Below are 16,770 nucleotides of genomic sequence, written 5' to 3'. Positions count from 1 at the left end.
GAGTGTAAATTAGTTCAACCATTGTGGAAGACAGTGTGGAGATTCCTCAAGGATCTAGAACTAGAAATACTATTTGACCCAGCAATCCCATTACTGGGTATATACCCAAAGGATTATAAATCATTCTACTATAAAGACACACGCACATGTATGTTTATTGCAGCACTGTTCACAATAGCAAAGTCTTGGAATCAATGCAAATGCCCATCAACAATAGACTGGATAAATAAAATGTGGCACATATACACCATGGAATACTATGCAGCCATAAAAAAATGTGTTCATGTCCTTTGCAGAGACATGGATGAAACTGGAAACCATCATTCTCAGCAAAGTAACACAAGAAGAGAAAACCGAATACCCCATGTTCTCACTCATAAATGGGAGTTGAATAATGATAACACATGGACACAGGTAGGGGAACATCACAAACTGGGGCCTGTTGGGGGCTGGAGGCCTGGGGGAGGGATAGTATTAGGAGAAGTACCTAATGTAAATGACTAATTGATGGGTATAGCAAACAACATGGCATATGTATACCTATGTAACAAACCTGCATGTTGTGCACATGTATCCCAGAACTTAAAGTATAATAAAAAATAAGTAAAATGCAAAATAGTCAAGATGCGGGATAAAAATTATACTTGAAAATTACCATAAAAACTAAGAGGAAATTGATAGCAACATTAGGGAGATAACTAAGCTAAGAGAAAACTTCACATGCGGGGAAAGAGGTGGTAAGATAAAACAACTACATTTAGTGGAAGGAAGGAATTGCAGTACGGTCTCGTGTAATAGACAGCCCATGTGCATTAGTAATGCCAAAATCTGTTCCTCCAGCTCTATTCACAGCTAGAGAAGTAGAAAGAGTGAAAATAATACAAGAGCCCCACTTAGAATCTGAACGTTGGGAATGAAAAGTCACTAAAATGGAAGAAAGAAGTGTGAAGAGAAGAGATGGATTTTGTAATCTCACAATAGGCATGAGCTACTACTGCACAATAATATCCTGAGGTTATACGGTGTGTGTGCTGTAGGAGAAATAGATCAATGAGGGAATCATGTAGACTTCCTGCCTCCACATTATTATCTCATCATGATAAGGAATGTGAATTGGATGGAAAACAGGAAATACTCTGCAATTCTCTAGTAACTTTTGTTTCCAAAATACTAAAGCCCTTAAAAAATTCAGACGACCTCTGAAATAACTTAATGTTTTGATGAGTAATGTTTGAGGATGGCAAGATTTTTCTCTGGAGCAATGTCTCTTATCTGGTTACAATTCCCCCGCCCCCCACCCCCACCCCGGGAATATTTGGCAGAATCTGAAGGCATTTCGAATGTTACCACAAAGCTGGGGTAGGGTAGTGCTATTGGCATCTTGTGGGTGGTACCAGGGATGCTGGTAAGCATCTACAACACACAAGAGAGTCCCCTCCCTGCCATCAAATAATTATCCAGTCCAAAATGTCAAGAATAACAAGGCTGAGAAACTTTGCTCTGAAGAGACTGAAGAAGTTTCTTAGTTGTCTGGGACGACAGAGGCTATGGGGATAGTAATGAGTAAAGGCAGTAGCAGATTGTGAAGGAAAAACTCTGTTTCTCTGGTAGAGCCCTGGATGCTGGGAGGTCACCTGTCTCACGGACTGACACCTAGAGGCACGGCAGCATCACAGTAAAGGAAGAAGTGTGCACTGCTTTCAGGCCAATGGGATCCGAGCCAGGCAGAAGTGGTGGTGCTCCAGTACATCAGGCAAGCCACAGAATGAGCTCAAGTCTAAGGGCACAGGAGAGGAAGAGGTATCTGGAGCTGACTGTGCTAGGCAAAACAGGGAGGGGCATTTTAGTGAAGAGCCTGAATGAAGAGAGGATTCAGAGGCCAGGGTTGCACTTTATTCCACCAGTTCTTCTACAGAGCTGTGGTTTGGGTTGGTTCCAAGACTTTGCTATTGTGAACAGTTCTGCAATAAACATACGTGTGCATGTGTCTTTATAGTAGAATGATTTATAATCCTTTGGGTATATACCCAGTAATGGGATTGCTGGGTCAAATGCTATTTGTAGTTCTAGAAAGCTATAATTCTAGAAAGCTGATCCCCCAGAAGAGAACATACTCTGTTGTAAGGCAAAAGAGGGTCACATTCAGCAACAGGGAAACCTGTGGCCCTGGACACCAATAAAGTTTATCGAAGCATTTTGTATTAAGAAAAATTTTCATAGAAATAAGTTCCAAACATTTCAATTTTAGATAATGACATTTAGGCAAGGGCTGTTGCTGTGCATGCCAAATGTTAAAATTTCTAAAGCGAAATTTAAATATAACGGATTAGGAAACAGAAAGTTGCTTCACTTTTCCCAGGTACAAGGTTTTCAAAATCAGGCAACTGATGGCTTAAAAGTCTGAATATGGTTTGTTACTGTTGTTGTTTTGCTTTGGTCTTGTTTAGTTTTTGTACGTTTTAAATTAGACATTTTAATTCAAATAGCTGGGGCTGAAATTACTGAAGGAATGCCATTATGCAGATTTGCAGCTATTCATTTTCATTCTGCCCTGAAGACTTCTGGCAAACCTTGGAGGAAGGATGGCAGCAGAATAGAAGTTATCTGTCTGAATCACTCGACCTTCTTATAATTTATATGATTCTTTGGTACAGATATTAATGACATAAAACTCTTTGAACCCCTGCGCTATTTAAAATTTTAATATATCAAATTCACCAAAAGTGAGAAGGCAAAGCTTTATAGCACAGTGACTAAACTTACTAAGTACTAAGTATGTGCCAACCATTGTACTAGGACTTTGCATGTGATATCTTAATACCTGTGGTGACACTATGAGGAAGCTCATGTAAATATTCCTATTTTAGACATGAAGAAACTGACATGCAGAGATATTTAGTGACTGAAGATCACAAAACTAAGAGCAGATATCAGTATTCAAACCTAAGTAGTCTGATTTCAGAGCATTTTGCTTTGGCTTAGAGCCACCCTTCACTCAAGGATGGAAGGTTCTCAGAAATTGCCAAATAACATTTCTATATATACCCCCATTGTCTAGGATTGCTTATTAGCTGCAAGGAGACTTGGAATATTAGAAGAAATATTTCTTGTATCCTTGTATACAACATTATCTCCCTCTTTCCCTCACAGTAGAAGAATCAATATTCATGAACTTGTCTAGATCACGTATCCTATGACAGATTTTCTAAAAACTACTTGGTTAACATTTAAATAATTCACCTATTAAAATGGTTTAGATATAAAATAAAATTTTATTGTCAAAAATGTCCTTTATCTATTCTTAACAAGTTCCTCTATGGAACTGCTTGACCCATATTTCCAAGATAAGGATAGATAAGGACACAAATCACACCAACTTTTAGGTAAAATTTCATCACTCATGAAATTAATGACTAAAAATACTCTGTATAATCTGTGTAAATATTGTCTTTGTCATGTAAAACCTAATATATTTTGTGATTTTTGAAGAATGTTCATTTTCTTGGTGTGTTTATTAGTTTGAACTAAGTGCTGCTTAATGGCAGAGTTCAAGGTCTTTACCACCATTTCTGCTTACTCCTGCTATACAGGAGAGCCTGTAGGTATCTTATAATATGCCACTTTTATGAACTTCCAAGTCTTTTAAAATAATTTTTCAGGAATAATTCTGTCCCTTTCCCCTCTCCTCCCTTATCCTTCTCCTTTTCCCTCTTTCTTCTTTCTCCTTCTTCTCCTCTTTTTTAAATAGACAACCAAAATACAATTCTGAAGACTTGAACTCTCTTTTGTCAATATATTTAAGTCTAATTCCTTTTCTTTTCTCATTGCATTGTTAAAAAAATTTTATTTATGTTAAATCAGTGAGGTACTAGCTGATATTATTGTCTAGTGCTAATTTTAGTGAGACCAAGTGAAGGGTTTAGCTCTTAAGTTTAAAACTTGCCATCAACAATATGTCTCTGAAATTACATTTGAAATCTGAAGATTTACAGACAGAGCCTAGGAGGTCTCTGGAATTAGTATACTGGTATGAACAGCAGGAAGCAGCTGTCCAGGATCAAAAAGCAGAAAATGTTGGTCAGAGACAAGTGCAAGAATCACTATATCAGTGTGAAGGAAAAGAGACGAAACACTAGAGAAGGACCAGAGCAACCATATTTCAGGAGACAAATGCGATGTGAGTGGTTGCTATTGAATAATGAGCAGTAACACTAAAACTATAGACCAGTTAGAAGAGATTATTACTTGTCATTTGTTCTCAGTGTGTTTATATTCAAGATGTTAACACATAATTAATAAAAATTCTTTGCCCCATCATCTATTGTTGTATTGTAAATAATTCAAATTTAATAATAAAAAATGCATTCTTTGAGAGAAGTTCAGAATCCAATAAGACATTGTAGCAACCATTCTGGTGAATTTATTTAGAAAGTGAAATAATATGTTTACAGAATTATTTGTCAGCAAAAGTGCTGCTGTGATTACTGCAATACATAGGCCTGCAAGTACATCAGATAGGAAAAGTCTCTTGTAGCCTGTTCTAAAAACAAGTATCATATTATCTTATTACTATATTTTCAAAATGTTTATACTGTCATGTTCATGAGAACATTAAATATTTTGTACCTTAAAAATAATGTGATTTGCAAGCAGCGTCAGAGTTCTTGATCATTCATGCACACACATAATTTCCATATTTGACAATTCACTATATGCAATTCCGTATTTTTATTTCTGCAGATAATCATGGATAGTTAAGAACAAACAGATCTTATTCCTTCCAAATGACTGTGGTGTTAACATATTTGAAAGTGTAACTACCAATATAATATGTTCTCTTCAACATAGACTTTCAGCAAATCTGTCAACCTGAAATGCCTGTTTCAATGCTGAGTGCTATTTTAATTCTTCCATAATTGGATCAAAAATTACACTTTTATTTCTGTGTAACCTAGTAAATGTCTGTCTTAGGTAACAAACTGAATTATGGTAATGTGCTTTTTATAGCTGTTCCTAGTGATCTGCTCACAGTTTTCTGGGAAGCTTATATCACTGCTCCACATGCATGTTATAAGGAAGGTGATGTCTCTATAACTTTTATGAGTTCTCCATTTGTTGATCTGTCCCTTGGGAAAGGAGTCTGGCATTTTTCCTTTCTTAACATCTGTCTTTATTTATTCAAATTATTTAGGATTTAATTTCCACTTCTATGTGTTTTCTTTAATCTATTCTAATGTTACCCAACTTTTATGACTTCATATACATACTGTTTTGAATGTGTTATTTTTAAATATCGAGGAATGGGAAGCATACTAAAGAGGTTATTTATTCAAACAGAATGAAATGGGCAAGAGAAATTCGACTCTCTCCCAACACGATTTTCTGATGTCCACGATACCTTTGAGGAGACAGACAGTTCCACAGGGGCTTTCATGCTATTTGTTTGGATTCTTTGTTGCTATAACTGATTATTTTGGAAAAACTATTTTTTCCCTACAAGCTTTGATAGGATGTAGCCTCACTAAATTACTAATATGAAAATGAAAATATTAGTAATGTTAATGCAAATTCCAAACACATTTGGGGAGATGAAATTTAGAAAATAGTATAGATGTGAAAAGTCCTAGATAGAATTGAATTGAAAATTGTTTTACTTATCTTTTTAAATATACATCACCACCTTAATGACCATAGCTGAGTAATGGGAAGGAATATACATTTATTATAATATTTCAGCATATGAGTACCTGTCAAATTTTCCTTTTTTCCAGCTGAGTCTTCTGATATGTTAAGCATGTGTTTTCTTAGATTCTGTCTTGAGATGAATGAAAAGTGACCTCTCCATCCTAGGTTCATAAAACAGGTAGATAGCTTCATATAAGTCGTACTGGCTCTATCACGACACAATTTCCAAACAGCTGTTAAGCTTGCTGTCCATTTATTAACAATGCTTAGATTAAGCTAATTCTGTAAGCTCTTACTTCAAAGCACAGCTTTTAAGAATGTATGCATTGGGCAAATAAGTATGAAAAGACGATTGACGTGATATGTCATCGGGAAATTGCAAATTAAAAAATGATACTTATTAGAATGGCCAAAATCCAAAACGCTGACAGCGCCAAATCCTAGCAAGGATGTGGAGCAAAAGGAACTGTCATTCATTTTTTGTGGGAATGTGAAATGGTACAGACACTTTGAAAGACAGCTTGACAGTTTCATACAAAACTGCACATACTTTTACCATATAATCCAGCGATTGTGCTCCTAGGTATTGATACAAATGAGTTGAAAGTGTATGTCCACATAAAAACTAGCACATTAACATTTATAACAACTTTATACATAACTGCCAAAATGTGGATGCAGCCAACATATCCCTCAATAGCTGAATAGATAAATAAACTGGTTCTTCCAGACAATAGAATATTCTTAGAGCTGAAAACAAACGAGCTATCAAGATTTGAAAAGTCATGGAGGAAAGAGAAATGCATATTGTTAAATGAAAGAGGCCAATCTGCAAAGGCTATGCACTATATGATTCCAATTTTATGGTATTTTGGATAAAGCAAAACTATAGAAACAATAAAAAGATTGGTGGTTGCCAAGGATTTCTGGGCAGATAGGGAAGAATAAACGGAGCACAGAGGATTTTTAGAGCAGTGTAACTATTCTGTATAATGCCACAATGGTGGCTACGTTACATTATACTTCTGGCAAAATCCACAGAATGTACAACACAAAGCGTGAACTCTATGTGCATCCTATAGACAATGTGTCAATATTGGCTTATTAATTGTATAATAACAGCTGTACCACACTAATCCAACAGGTTAGTAATTGGGGGAAACTGTGTGTGTGGGTGCGGGGTGTGGGTGTAGAGAGCTATTGGTGGGGAGAGGTATATCAGAACTCTCTTTACTTTCTATGCAACTTATCTGTACAGTTAAAAGTTTTCAAAAAATTGCCTATAATAATTAAAAAAAAATGTTCGATAAAGCTGTTCTGCAAAATCTGATTATATCTTCAATCATTACAATGCATTTAAAAATTATTTTCCCCCATAGATACTTGTAATTAAATTTATTACTTAATGCTTTCTCTTACAACTTCCAGTAGGAAAACCCCATTGATTGAGAGTGTCTGATTTCAAGTTTAATTGAAGAATAAATTGTCTCTCAACTGCTGAATACAAAGTCTGAGATCCTTTCAGCACAGTATTCACTGTTTCCTGGGGTTCAGAGGGAATATGAGAAATTTTATTATATGTAGGCAAAGAGAATGCAATGAGTAGTGTGGTGCAGCCCTGCTTGTAGCCAAACTTTTGCCTTTCTCCCTAATTCAGTGATATCAATTGGTTGGTTGAAATTGATCATGGTGGAGCATTACACCATGAAAATCAGCAAATGTACAAATCAACTGTTTGTTTTGTTTTAGAAAGAGAGCTTATCAGCACACCACTGGCTAACATCTCAAATTTATATCTATAAAATATTTTGCTACATGTTTAAATATATTATAGAAAAAGCTTTTTCTTCAAGAAACAAAGGAGGAGCTTTGATATCAATTTTTTTCCCAAGAAAAACACCATTTTTTTTTCAACATCATCATATCTTCTCCATAGTCTAGAACCATAATAATAGCTTGCTTTGGAAGTTTATAAATTGTATTATTATTAGAGAAATAAATCTGAAAAGCCATAAAAGCCTACAGACAGTACTGACTTGGGATTAGCAGAGATGTCCAGAAATGATGAATTAGAATAATGGAAGGAACTGAAAGACAAATGCCAGAGGAACTCAAGCATTCCTGCCTTAATGTAACTGTCAAAAACTAGCTATGAAAGGGTTATGAGAGAGAATACTATGAATGGTTTGTTTGTTGGATGTCTCATTTACTCCATGGTTTCTAAAGCCTGTATGAAGCTTATACAACTTTAAATTGCATATTGAAAGAAATATAGCACTGGGTTGTGGAATTCCAAGTAACAAGATGAGTGAAAATGGTGGTAAATACAGAGAAAAAGTATCTAGGGACTTACAGTGACAAATATGTAACTTTGATTATTAATAGCAATTAATACATTCATTTAAAACAAGCCAGAAAACAACTGCACCAGGTATCAAAAGCACAAAAGTGTTTTCTGGCAAAACTAATTCCTAGCTAATAAGAATTCTTAACTAGTTCAATGTAATGATGAGACTACAAAGTCCCAGTGGCAAGGGCAACAATGTCTGAGAAAGTTGAGACAGGCTGCACAGCAGCACAGCAACATGGCAAAGTATACATATGTAACAAAACTGCACGTTATGCACATGTACCCTACAACTTAAAGTATAATAATAATAAATAAATTTAAAAAAAAATAAATAAATAAATAAAAAAAAAAATAAAAAAAATTAAAAAAAAAAAAAAAAGAAAAGAAACTTTGACCTGGGTCTTGGAAGATGAAGAGGAAGTTGATACCTAGAAAAGGAGACTTTTCCAGATGAAGGGGAAATACATGTTGGGAGATAAAACTATATGAAAGGAAATAGTATACTTGACCAGAATATGAAAGAAGCTTAAGAGAAGATGTCAGGAAACAAGGTGAAAGCCATATATATTCATGGACCACAGAACACCAAGATCAAGTAGCGCCAAAGTATGCTGTGGCCTTTTACGTGCTGTTGAAGCTTTACTAACTGAGAAACGATCCTTATGTTCATCCTTCATGAAATATCGAAGTTATGAAAAAAATCTTAAGGGGTTAATTTGATCAGCTACTCATTCAAAATATGAATTCCCTTTCCAATACCCTTACATAAAATATTTCCATTTGTTCCACATCTTCTCCAATATTTGATATTGTCGTATTGCTAGTTTTTGTTGTTGTTTTAATATTGTAAATATCACAGTATCTCAATTTTGGTTTTATTTTGTAATTTTATTTTGTAAAATAACATTTTACAAAAAATGTTATTTATAAATAACATTTTTCATATGCTTATTGGCTTTAAATATTCCCATTTTAAAAGTTAGACATTTACATATATATATAAATATTTTAATTTACTGGCAGAAGGTCTTTATATACTTGGGATAAAGATCTTATTTGTTTTTGAACTATAAATTAAAAATTTCTACTCCCAACATGTAGCTTGCTTTTTCATTCCATTTATTAACGGTGTTGTTCGATGAACTAAAGTTACAATTTATAAATAATTTCCTCTAAAACTAATGCTTCTTATGACTTGCATAATAAATTTTGCTGACTTGAAGATCATAAAGCTATTATCCTACACTTATATTGCATTTTTTGCTTTATCTTTATGTTTATGACATTTATGTCTATGATCTGTCTGGAATTAATTTTTTGCATGCCATGTGGTAAGGGTTAAAGTTATTTTTTCCACATGAATTCACTTTATGAGAACACACTCTCCCCAGTAGTTCGCAATGTAAATTTGTCACAAACACATATTTATGGGTCTGTTGTGGACTCTACATTCTATTCTATTTATCTAGTATTCTATCATGATATCAATATTATATTATTAATAATGTCTGTATATGTAATAATTTTGATGATTTGTAGTTTAAATCTGCAAAATTTATAAGTAATTTTCCATATTGTCCTGGCAATTTCTATCCCTTTTGCTATACCACAAACATTGCTATAGCGGCTTGTCAATTAATACAAAGCATCACACTGACACTTGTTTGAAATAACTTGTACTATTTAGGTCAATTGTGAAAGAAAGTAATATATTTTCAATATTGATTCTTTCAATCTATAAATCTGATATACTGAAGGCTTTTTAAATTTATCACAGTGAAGTTTTATGGACTATCTATAAAGGGCTTAAACTTCTCTACTTATTTTTAGATACGTGATAATTTATGATGTTATTACAAATACATCTTAAAATCACATATGCTAATTGCTGATGCTATGTGCACTTTTTTGTAAATTAATCTTGTATACGAACAAAATTTCTGACAAAAAGTAATTTAATATTGTATCCCTTTGTACATTTTACATGTAAAATTATTTAGACTAGTGACTTAATTTGTCTGTTTAGTTAGCTAAATAGTGTAGTATCAAGTGGAGTAAAAGTTATGGTAAAGATCATTCATACAATGTTGCTGATAATAAGACATTATTTACAATACTTTATCATTGAATATAATACATGCTGAGTTTTTTTAACTATAATTTATTGTATTGAAGATTTCCCTATCTATTCATAGTTTGTTGAGTTTCTGTCACGAATGAGTGCTTTTTAGCCTTCTACTAGAGTGATCAAATTATTTTTCATTTATTCTGTTAATGTGGCGAATTACATAGATTGATTTTTAATGTTAAAAAATCATTCCTAGAATTAACACAACTTGGTTGTGGTGTATTAGCCATATGATACATTGCTAGATAAAACACACTTAAATTTTGTACAAACTGTTTATATCTACATTCTTGAGAGAATTTGCCCTTTAATTTTCATTTATGTTTATGTTCTTATCAATTAAAAGAGGATACTCTAGGCTAATAAAGATATTTGAGAATTGCTCTCTTTTCCTGTATTATCTGAAAGAGTACATGTAAAATTATGTAAAATTATTGTTTCATTAAATTTTTGAAAACAAAAAAATTGAAGCAATTTTGGATTTTTAGGAATGCTTTTTTTATTTTTAATATACATTTTATTTTGGAGTAATTATAAAAGTTGCAAAGATAATACAGTTTCTTCGTATTTTTATTCATCTTCTCCTCATGTTAACATACTAATAGCACATTTTTCAAAACTAAAAAAGTAATATCAGTGCAACATTATTCAATTAAATAGAGACTTTATTCAGATTTCACCAGCTTTTCCACTAATATCCTTTTCTCTTCCAGGATCCAATATGGGATGTCACATAGCATTTAGTTATCATGTTTCCTTAATTTGTTAGCCTGTGATAGTTTCTCACTCTTTGCTTGTTTTTCAAGACAGCGATATTTTTAAAAAATATTTTTCAGGTATTTTTAGAATGTCCCTTTATTTGAGTTTGTGTGATGTTTTCTCATGGTTGTACTGGGGTTATGGATTTTGAAGATGAATACCACAGAGGGCAAGGTACCCTTCTCAATGCATCATATGATAGCAACATAACTTGGGTGATGATAACCTCAATTGCTTTGTTGAGGTGAAGCTACCAGACTTCTCCACTGTACAGTCACTCTTCTTGCCTTTCCATACTTTTATAAAATTAATTCCTATATGTAAATACCTTGCAGTGTGATTGCTAAGACTATAGTATAAGTCTACTATAGTATCAACATATTACAATTCCAAGTATCATACAGATACCTTATCATCATTTACATTTCTTTTTATAATTGTCTGAAATATTACCTATACATATATTAAGAACAAAAGTCATATTATAATTTTAGCTTCTGACTGTCAAACACAACCTTAAAATCTCCAGAGGAGAACACTCTGTTATATTTATTTACATGTTTATCCTTTCCATTATTCTTTCTTCATTCTTGATATTTTATGTTCTTTCATTACAGTTTGTTTTCTGTTTGCTCCTCCCCAGCAGATCTTGTGTGTATAATTCACACCTCCATTCCTTTCACTATTGAGAAGACAACCTCCCCGCCGCCCCCCCCCCCCACATTTGAACCAAGACCAACAGAAATGAGCCAGGAAATGCATCCTGTATCTAAGCAAGTTAGCTACCTACTAAAATAAAAGATTTGTAAAGAAACCATCATCTTATAGCATAATACACAGAATGTTCAGGGAAAAGTCTAAACTTGCTTGTAACTCTAAGAATCAGGTATATCAGTCAAAATTTAATGAGAAAAGCAGAACTTGTAGGAGATGTATATTATGAGGTTTATTGCAAGAAATTGACTTACCTGATTGTGGAGACTAGATAAATTTAAATTCATATGACATTTGTCAAGAAGAGCAGGTTGGAGCTATTGTACATAGACTAAAGCCATTGTCCAGAGACTTTTCTTTTGTAGGCAAGCTTCACCTATGTTTTTATGGCCCACCAACTGATTAAATCAGGCTCGCTTAGATTATTTTAAATCGTCTTCCTTCCTCTTGGTCAATTGATTGTGAACTTTAATCACATTTACAAAATACATTCATGACAACACATAAATTAATGTTTTATTGAATAGCTGGAGACCTAGTCAAAAGAACACCTCAATATCACTGTTATATATAAATAAAACCTCTCAACTAGAAAGAGAAAATATAGTTAATGAACACTAACACTAAGATGACACAGGCGGTAAAATTACTGGGAAGAGTTTCAAACTAGCTATCATAAAAACACTCTAAAATGCAATTACACTTTAGAAACAAATTTAAAATATCAACAATCTCAGCAAATAAATGGATGATAAAAAGAACCAAATGAAATTTTAGGATTTAAAAATACAATAATCAAGGCCAGCCTCGGTAGCACAAACCTGTAACCCCAACACGTTGGGAGGCTAATGTGGGTTGCTTGAGTTTAGGAGTTTGAAATCAGCCCTGGAAACATGGCAAAACCCCATCTCTACAAAAAATACAAATATTGGTGGAGTGTGGTGGTGCACACCTGTAGTCCCAGCTACCCAGGAGGCTATGGTTGGAGGATCACCTGAGCCTGGGAGGTCAAGGTTGCAGTGAACCATCATTGTGCCACTGCACTCCAGCCTGGGTGACAGAATGAGACCCTGCCTAAAATAAATAAATAGACAAGCAAACAATAATGAAAATTAAAAAAGAAAACATCGTCATTGAATGCTCAATAGCAGAATGTAGATGACAGAGGAAACAATCAATGAAGTTGAAGAGAGAACAATGGAAATTATTCAATCTGAACAACAAAGAGGAAATATATGAAAGAAGAATAAATGGAGTGTCTAGGAGTTGTGTGACAATAACAAAAATTATTTAAAATAATTATTCATTGGAGTCCCAGTAAAAGAAGAAAAGATATTTTGGAGCTGAAAAAAGTATTTGAAGAAAAAATGCCTAAAAACTACCCAAATTAGGTGAAAAGCAAAACACAAACTACAAATTCAATAATTAAGCAAAAGTACAAATAAGATAACATTAAGGAAACCTGTGCCTAGATATTTCTTGATGAAATTTTTAAAAATTAAAGAGAAAACATCTTGAAATCAGACAGAGAGAAACTATGAATTACCCATGCAAACAATTCTAATGACAGCAGTTTCTCATCAGAAATCATAAAGACCATAAGGCAGTGTACAAGTTTTCTCTGCTGAAAGAAAAGAATTCTCCACTCAGAATTCTAAATCTAGTGAAAATACCCCTTAGAAATAAAATAAAATAATTTCCAGATGAATGAAAGCTAAAAGAACTTGTCATATGCAGATCTGTTCTAGAGAATATCTAAAGGATGCTTTTTAAACTCCAAACTTTTGCCAGTGATTATATCTTGGAATTAAAAGGTCTAGAGAGAGAATTAAAGCACATATATTGCTTAGCAACTTTTAAATGTATGTATTCTTCTATAATTAACACTTTAATAAGATAAATATCATGTTATGAAACATGACTATTAATTTTGAAAGGATCTAAAACAAGTATAAGAAAAAAGTATGAGAATATTCCCAATATATCTTTAAAGTAAATTTCATTTTACGAATTGATAACTAAAAGAGAAAGACTGCAGTAAAAATATGTGCAAAGCATATGAATGTATGATTTACAGAAAAGCAAATCTACATAAATGAAATGTTACAAAATATATCTAAACATTCTCAATTTACCAAGTAAATTGGTAAAAACAAAAAAAAATAAAAAGAAACTATTCCTATCACTAATGCCAGTGAAGGCAGACAGAGGATATATGCTCTTATGTACTGGTGGATATAAAGAAGCTTATATTTACCTTATATATCCATAAAATATATAATGGGTATGCTTTTGGAGGAAGCAATATTAGAATACTTGTTAAAATGTCCATACCCTCTGACCTTAAAATCTACTCCTAGTAATCCATTTAATTGCATGAGTACCTAGACATAAAGATGGTTATGGAAGAGAAAATATTATAAGCAAAGTAAATCTCATCAATAAGTGGAGGGTTGACTAAACCATTATTCACCAATAGAACACTATACTGACATTAACTACTATAGAAGATGTAAAAAGTATGTAAGTAAGACTTACAGATATATGAAATACCAAAAATCAATAAAGCAAGGTGGAGAGAAGTGTGTATACTACAGACACATTTTTGAAAAACAGAAAACCAAAATACATAGGTGTATAATTAAATGTATGTGTGTGTGTGAATGCATTTGTATATAGTTAAGGGACCATGGAGTACATTGTGCAAGGATACACATCAGAGTGTTAACATTTGTGGCCTATAGCAATTGGCAGGAGGATTGGGGGCCAGCAGGAGACGGTAATAGAAAGAAGTATATGTTAAATAAAATGACTCAATACATTTTGATAAAATTATTGATTTTTTAAAAAGCTATGAATTCAGTAATAAAGGCCTTGAAACAAGAAGAATAAATCTAAGCACAAATTGGGAAAAAATTATTCAGTGTAGAATATAATGTGAAAGTTCCAAATCTGCTGTCAGACTGAATGTCTCAGTCACACTTCACAGTACCTTTTAGAACATGGGTTCAAGATAATTAACCATTCCTTACATATGAGCATTTAAAAATTAAGTTATGAATACATTTTTATTGTACATATTACTTTGTGTAGGAATATGTGTAGTGAAATATATGGGATTTTTACTTAAAATAATAAACATTTTAAAAAGTTACAAGGAAACATTTGTATTATGTACTTAGCAAATTTACACATTTGAATGCAATTAATTTATAAGTGGTGTAGAGGGAATGCAGCAAAACAATGTAAAATTCTCCCACAAAAGCATCATGTTACTTACTTCTGGAATTGTCAAACTTTCAAACTTGCCAGAAATATACTTAGTTTAAATTATTTCACATGGTTTTACACATGAATATAACAAATCAACTTTCAAATAAAAATTGTATGTTGAAACCCATGTAACCAAAGATAAATCTATATCAAAGATAATTACTCTCCTAAATATGTTGAGTCACTCGGGATTTCAGTCGGTTCTTAGTTGATAGAATTAAAACATCTGAAGTATTGATACAAAATTAAATGAAATTTGAGAGAGACTTGTTTTCTGCAGATTATAAAAAATATAATCTCACTGCTCAAAATAAAAATGAAGAGTCCTAATCTTAATAACAAAAATAAAGGCAATCTGTGTTACTAAAAAGAAAATTTGAAAGGCTTCCATTATTATTGTTGCCATGCAAAATAAGTAACAATAAAATGTAGTTTGGGGAAAAGTGAAAACATTTATCCTGAATGGTATCAGCTTTGAACAAAATTTCTTTTCATCAGATATAAGATGACATCATAAAATTCAAATCTCTTCTTCCTCAGATGTAAACTTTAAAAAAAATTTTTATTAAATAAAAGTTCCTATGCTGTGGGTTATAAAAGTATTTATATATTAAATTTACACTTGCTTTATACAGGACAATGTGAATCATCATAGTATAAATTGAATAGGACACATAATGCATTTTAAGCACTTTCTCAGTAAAAACACGATTGTGATACTGAGTCTTTAACTTGAGGATATACATAGGATATTAAGGCCAATATTAATGAAGAGGGTTTATTTGACAAATATAAATATAGCTTGATTTTTAAAAATTTTGACGACTTACATTCCAAAATTAATTAGATAAGCTACAGATTCAAAATTTTACATGGAAAGGAGGATGACAAATTCTACCTGAGATTTTATGTAGACATTCTCAATCTTCCGGACTCATAAGTTACTCACTATAATAAATGTTTGGAAAGTTAATTATGAAACTCACAAAACCTTGTTTTCTACATATTCCAAGTGACTCTTCCTCTGGGAGAAAGACTAGACTTACACTGGCAGGCTCCTTCCCATGGAGCTGGAGCAGCAATGAAAACTGCATATCCAGAGCTAGTTCAATTTGTATGAAGAACTGAGGACTCCATGGAACAGAACAGGGTTAAGTGATTAGAAAAAAATTGACCAACATGTTCACAGTCACAAGGAAGACAGAAGAACTGGAATAAAAACGGTTCAAGAAGAAAAGACAACATCAGATTGGCAGGCTAAATGGAAGACTGATGTGGGACATAATGAGAAAAAACTGTTGCCCATAAACGTCCCTGTGGGTGAAATATTTAATCAGTACATTCCTGAAAAAACAAACTATAATGAATATCTTTAAAATACCACCTTCTGGCCGGGCGCGGTGGCTCAAGCCTGTAATCCCAGCACTTTGGGAGGCCGAGACGGGTGGATCACGAGGTCAGGAGATGGAGACCTTCCTGGCTAATGCAGTGAAACCCCATCTCTACTAAAAATACAAAAAATTAGCCTGGTGCAGTGGCGGGTGCCTGTAGTCCCAGCCACTCGGGAGGCTGAGGCAGGTGAATGGCGGGAACCCGGGAGGCGGAGCTTGAGCTAAGATCGCGCCACTGTACTCCAGCCTGGGCAACAGAGGGAGACTCCGTCTCAAAAAAAAAAAAAAAAAAAAAAAAAAAAACCACCTTCCTTAATTACAATCAGAGGTAGTAATACTAACGCTACCTTTTTGAAAGGTGAAATTTCAAGTAATGTTAAGAGGAATCAATGATCTGGTTTTTGTTTGTTTTTTTAAGATGGGAAAGACAGAATGCCAAGAAAGCAAGACACATCAATGGGAGAAACAAA

Source organism: Macaca thibetana, chromosome 7 (genome assembly GCF_024542745.1).
Source record: "Macaca thibetana thibetana isolate TM-01 chromosome 7, ASM2454274v1, whole genome shotgun sequence".
Lineage (NCBI taxonomy): Eukaryota > Metazoa > Chordata > Mammalia > Primates > Cercopithecidae > Macaca > Macaca thibetana.
The sequence above is the reverse complement of the archived record's forward strand: the minus strand, read 5'-3'. Positions refer to the sequence as shown.